A 6,975-nucleotide genomic window follows, 5' to 3' on the forward strand; every position below is an offset into this window, starting at 1 on the left:
GAATCCACTAAATAAATAATCCACCCGCAAACCACCCATATTCTTTGATTTAGATATCTGCATCTGATCACATTACAATTATTCAAATTGTCAGTGTTAAAGGAGAACTCCGGTCAATTTTAACATTGAGCTCATTTTTTTGTAAATTTGGAGTGCTGTCAATACAGAGAACAACTACAAAAATCTGTGTTGCCTACACCGTGTTATCCTCTTTTTAAAATTTGCACCCTGTTGACTTCAATGGGGCAAGTTTTAAACCTGCTTTTAGCCTCTTAACATCCTTGATGTGTCATTACAAGTGCACAGCTAATGTGAGTGATTCCTTCAGAGTGAACACGGGTGAATCTGACTGCAGTAGATGTGAAAGATATTAATACAAATGATGTTATTTCAGCCAGCGCTCATACCTGTATTTTCTTCCTGTTTTCGGTCGAAGTCCATAGTAATCGATTGTCGAGTTCACACGCATAGGTTTAGTTACCTATGATCACGCGCGTGAACTCGACAATCGATTACTATGGACTTCGACCGAAAACAGGAAGAAAATACAGGTGTGTGCGCTGGCTGAAATAACATCATTTTTATTCATATCTTTCACATCTACTGCAGTCAGATTCACCCGTGTTCACTCTGAAGGAATCACTCACATTTTCTGTGCACTTGTAATGACACATCAAGGATGTTAAGAGGCTAAAAGCAGGTTTAAAACTTGCCCCATTGAAGTCAACAGGGTGCAAATTTTAAAAAGAGGATAACACGCTAACACCGATTTTTGTCGTTGTTCTCTGTATTGACAGCACTCCAAATTGACAAAAAAAATGGTAACATATCACACTGAAGTTGGCTAATTAAAAATGAACATTTATTTAAAATAAAAGTTCTTCTTTTGGCAAAATTACATTTCCTTAATAGCCTTAACAGAGGCTTTACTCCATTCGACCTTAAATTGCCAATGTTTCATTACATCACTGTTTGAAAACAGAATAATTTTTTGTAGCTTTATAAGGTTTTATTTTATTAAATGTATGCTCCATCTTTCATTTCAAAGTCTTAAATTTGATCAATATATTCAATTAAAATAATAAGACATTAGGCTGTTTCCAATCAAATGAAATAATTTACATTGAAAAATTATAACTGTATTAAATTAGATTATTTTAAATATTTTTGAATATACAAATAGGGAATGTTGAAAAGAATGATACTTTGAAACTAAACCGCCAGTAGGAGGCGGCAGGCGACCGTCTTAATGAGCGAGTCAATGAGTCATTCATTCAAACGATTCGTTCAAACGGCTGATTTATTCAGAATGAGGCAGTTTATGAATAGGTAATTGAATCTTTGACTCAACCGATTCGTTCAAAACGCTGAATCATTCAGTAATGAAACATGGCTGAGTGTTGCTGTGAGATTCGCTATGGTTCTGCTGTGATCTTTGTTTGGAACTATTTTTCGCTGCTGAAACAGAACAAAAACAGTCATTGCGTCTCAAATGTAAGTGACTTAATTTTAACTATTTGTTTATTGAACTGTTATGAAATCAGTCTGGTTTCAATCTTGATGGCATTCAGGAAAACATCACTCTGATCGTGTGTAGCCTAGGCTATATATTGTTTCTTAACTATAATATGTTATAAATAACAGCATGAGCCTCAACAGCGCAACTTTGTTACTGTCACAGGGTTTCCGCGGAGTCATAAAAAGTCATAAAACGTCTTAAATTTAATAATAAGAATTTTAGGCCATAAAAAGTCATAAAAACGTCCGGATTTTCCATACAAGGTCATAAATTTCATTTAGCCACGTCTTAAATTTATATGCTCGTTCATTTGTTGGTTCTACCATTGCCTTTTCCCCCTGAAAATGCGCTGGCGGCATGTTAAATGCACAGGTTAAATGCGACAAAAGCGGAACGCTCATTTGAAACGCACGCCACACGGACCATTTACCCGCTCGGCTCCAAGTCCAAACGGCAGCGCAGCGCGAGCTCAATAGAGCTGGTAAGTCCCGCCCCTTCCGTAAAACCCCGCTGGACCTCAAAGTTGAAAAACCGTCAATGCAAGTGAATGGGAGAAAATAATTATTTTCTGATCCCGTTTGAATTGTGCCATGAATTGAACATATGTTGTCTGTGAATTTTTTATATAATCTTTCATGTTACGAGTTTGACAGTATATGGTATGATTCTTCGGCTAGCAGTTGTGGAAAAGACATAACGAGAAAGACTACATGTCGCCTATGTGACGTCACCCCATAAAGTTGACTTACCCGTGGTTTTCACCAACCTCAACGATTTTGTCCTCTCCCTGAAAGAAGGCGATGAAGTGCATCAAAGACACAGCCATGTTTAGCGGGATCCGTGAGCTAGTGTTCGTGTGCTAGTGGTGTTGACGTTTCAAACGCGTCGAAAGCAGCGAAGAGTTGTAGTCCACAAAGTGCTCTCACACAAAGTCTAACCGTATCAAACTTCTACCCGCTAAATTCTAGCATTCTTTACACGAAAAGTTATATAAAAAATTCACAGACAACATATGTTCACATTCATGGCAAAATTCAAACGGGACCAGAAAATAATTATTTTCTCCCATTCACTTGCATTGACGATTTTTCAACCAAGAGGTCCAGGGGGATTAGCGGAAGGGGCGGGACTTACCAGCTCTATAGAACTGATGCGTTTACTTTGATCGGTCTCGGTCACAAGATCCAGTGAGAAGTGCTTGAATTCAGCGAAGAACACACTGTCTCAGTGATTTAAACCAGTTTAAAGGCAGATGAAACAGCGCTGACCAACAGGAGAAACTCTGCACAACGATACAGTCAGAAGGCTTTTCCGTCTACAATCTCCCATCATTTAGCATGGATTACTTTAACGTTAGCCTAGTAATATTAACTGCACCATGTGGGATATACATATTGAATTTTATTATATTATTAGTGCTGATAATGTATTAAAGGACTAATGGAATATTTACAGTATTTAATAATGTATTTAGGCTACTGTTTTTCATACATTTCAAGTTACAACAAGATACGTGCCATCAAAGTTAGGCAACACAAACCTGTTTCAAGACTTGACCCCTATTAGCACATGCAGAAACTAAGTAATTATTTTCCCAATAAAGATATTTATTTTGTTAAGGACAAACGACAAATGTTTGAATGTCCTAGACCTCAGATTTGTGAAATGTTCACCTGTTTTAGCAAGTGTTTGTCATTATATTTTCTGACAATAAAGAGTAAAGTTAGTTTAAAACCACAATTAACGCTCTGGGCCGGGTTTCCCGATAACGATGTATCTTAGCTCTTAAGAGCGCTTTCTACGTGCAAAGTTACGAACGCTCGCAGCAATTCCACGAGCGTTTCCCAAAAATGCACTTAACATGAACGCGCGAGAACGCGCTCTACGTGCTACTTAAGAGTCGCTGTCCATTCGTGAAGTGCTGAAACATAACCTTATATGGAATCGTATTCTGAATGTTTAACCTAATAATTGTCATCTGTTGTGGATTAGCAATCAAGACAAGTCTATATAAAGTACCTACAGGCGGAGGCACTGACAAAATGGCTGAAAAACAAACAAACAAAAAAAAAAAACACACACGAAAAGATACCTTTCAAAAAGATGAAATGAATGTCCTTTTAGAGGAGATAGAGCGAAACAAAGATGCAATTTTTAACAGATTTAAAGGATTTTTTTTTTTTTTTTTTTTGTTCATTCATTTAATTTTGATTAAAATTATTCGATTAAATTATTTCTATTTTTTTTTGTTTGTTTTCTGACCTTTTTAATTATTTAATTTATACATTAATTTAACCAACAACAAAAAAGAGTAATAAAGTGTAAAATAAAGTACAATCAAAAACTTATATTATAATCACATACATTTGAATAAAGTTAAAGGTGTAATCTGCCGGTTGTCCTGCAGGTGTCCTCATAAATCTGTCTTCTTACGATGCACTTGGGGATGTACGATTACTCCAGAGCACTCGTAGATCTACGAAGATTTTCAAGTGCTACTTAAGCTACGATGCTTTTGGGAAACAGACCATAATATTAAGATCAGTCGTACAATCGTTTTTACGATCAACTTAGGCTTACAATGCTTTTGGGAAACGCAGCCCTGGTTTCTACAACTTTCACTTAGAAGCAACAGTCTGCCTTTAAACTTGAAAGAAATAAAGATTTGACATTTATCGTGATAATTATCGAGTAGTTGGCTCAAGCCCATTGCAAATAATCAGTATCAAGCATATTGCATACCGGGTAAGAAGGCGTTGGAGCTGTCTTTAGGCATTTAAATAATACATACACAGAAAAAAAAAATTTAAAAGGAATTTTAATGAATTTTTCATAATTCGTGTAGGTCATAAATTTAAATCATAATGGTCATAAAAAGGTCTTAAAAAGTCTTAAATTTGACTGACCAAACCCTGCAGAAACCCTGCCGTCAGTACATTAGGTAGGCCTATATTATTATCAACTATAGGCTATCAATCGCCACTTACATTAAATTAAATAAAACAGAATCATCCTCACGTTTTCGGTGATTCAGAATATTTTTATGTTAAATTTTTTTTTTTAATCAGGGCATTTGTCCGGATGGGCTACAATTCTCTCTCACTTTTCCCTTCAAAAAAGAAAGAAAGAAAAAAACACACGTGTCCCGGACAAAGTATATGGTCCCAGACAAGTGTTATTGTCGAGTCCTCCTGATATGTTTTCCTTGATTGGTTTTCCACAAAGAGAATTACGTTGTTGAAAACGAAAGTAAAGTGACGCACGTTCATTGCGTTTTACCGTGATGAGAGTTCCGTGTCTTTATTAAACTCAACACAAAATTATTTATCTGTCATCCACTCTCGATTAATTGGAATGGAATGTTTTTATTACTTATCCGCGCACTGCGCGCAGCAGCAGAACTATACGGCTTGAGAATGGACACAAGCGGTAACCGCAACAGAACCGTCACGGTGGAAAAAGTGTATCTGACCATGACTGTCTGTCCGAGTTTTGTCGAGAGCCGGAGGCGGCACGAAATTTGACGGAGGCGGCCGCCTCATAATTCTCTATGCAGGAAAAACCCTGCATTCTGCTGATATATTATTGTAGCAGAGTTTGTGCTGAATACAGTGTAATTAGACTTTAGCCATGAAAATGTCACAAGTAACAGAAATAAGCACAAATGTCAGAGCATGTCAGAACACCTCCAGGGCCAGAAAACACCTCAGACCCCAGAGGGTTAAAAGTATTATTAAACGAGAAAAAGAGGGCCTTTCTAGTGGGTGATAAGGATGAGCAAAAGAGAGTACAGAGGTTACTAAAAGTTAAAGTTAGAGAGGGGAAAGAGAGTTTTAAGTTAAAAACAGAACAGAAACTACAACAAAAGAATGTGAGAGGGGTTTGGAAAGATCTAAATATGATGTCTGGACATGAAAATAAAGTAAGGAAATATATTGCCCCTGCTGGTCAGACATGGGTAGATGGATTAAATGTATTTTTTAATAGATTTGATGCTGGGTCTATTAGGGCTGTGTTGAAAAAAATCGATTCACCGATTCTGAATCGATTTTCATATTAATTTCTAAAGATCGATCCGTAACTCAGAGGATCGATTTTCCCCGTGAACTTTAACTTTTCGCGTAATTGAATTCACGCATGCGCGCGAGGTGGAAGGACATTAAAACAACGTCAGTAACGTCAAGCAAGCGGTTGCTTTGAAAACTCCAGAAACGCTCAAAGCTGCGATCTGGCACCATTTCGGGTTCAGAAGCAATGCAGAGAACGAGCTTGACAAAAGCAAAGGTTTTGTAAGTTCAAATTTTATTTACATTCTGATAGAGATGCGCGGTTGGCGGTTACAGCCGCGGACTCCGCGGATAAACCGTGGATCGGGCGGATGACGTGACGAAAAATTATATTTTCGGATGGGTGGCGGGCGGTTAACCAATCAAATAAAAAATATATGCATACATTAAGCGGATGGCGGGCGGGTGCTGTTTTGAAAATTGGTCAAAAACGTTGGTGCGGACGGATGAGTTTTGTGATGCGGTTGAAATAATAGCCCATCCGCGCATCTCGTTGTCTGTTTACTGTGAAGCCAGTAACCAACAATCTGTTTACATTTGCACTGGCTTAGAACAAATGTGTTCTAAATGTTGATCATTAAAATAAAAAATAAAGGTGCAATTGCATCTGAACTGTAGCAGCTTTTTGGAAAATTCTTAATGTCATTTTTAATAATAGGCCTACATCAGGTTCGCGTCTAAATAATCGGTCTACTGCTGCTGATATACCTCTGCGTCCTCGGTCGTCTACACCAGTGCAAGTTTGTGAAAGCAGTTGTATCACTCTGGAAGGGGGATTGTTCTTTACAACCACCAATACTCCATTAATTTGCAGTTGAATGTCTATAATAATAGTATCAATATGTTGCATAACTACAGTCCTGTAATTCAGGTAACAGCTGGAAAAAAATGCTTTTTTCAAAAACCATTATCTAAATCTCGAAGATCGGATCGGATCGGATCGAATTGAATAATGATAATCGATTCAAGATCTTGAGAATCGGAATCGAATCGATTCTTGAAATTTGAATCGAAACCCAGCCCTAGGGTCTATGATGATCTTGAAAATCTCCCACTAAGTAGTTTACCACAGAGCTCTCCACTATATCTACCCCCAGCTATTAGCTCATCCTTTTCTCTAATTTCTCCCATTTGTGAGTATATTCCTGGCTTTTCTATGTCAGTTGAACAAGTAAGAATTGGGTTAAGGAGAATTAATATAAATAAATCTAAAGGTCCGGATGGCATTAATCCTAGAGTCCTTAAGGCCTGTGCTGATCAGATTTGCAGGGTGGTTAAACAATATTTTTAATTTGAGTCTGCGCTTGGAGAAATTACCTGTTTTATGGAAGACATCATGCATAGTACCTGTACCCAAGTTAACAAATCCCAAGGAGTTCTCACATTATA

Source organism: Squalius cephalus (genome assembly GCF_949319135.1).
Source record: "Squalius cephalus genome assembly, chromosome: 1".
NCBI classification, from domain to species: Eukaryota; Metazoa; Chordata; class Actinopteri; order Cypriniformes; family Leuciscidae; genus Squalius; species Squalius cephalus.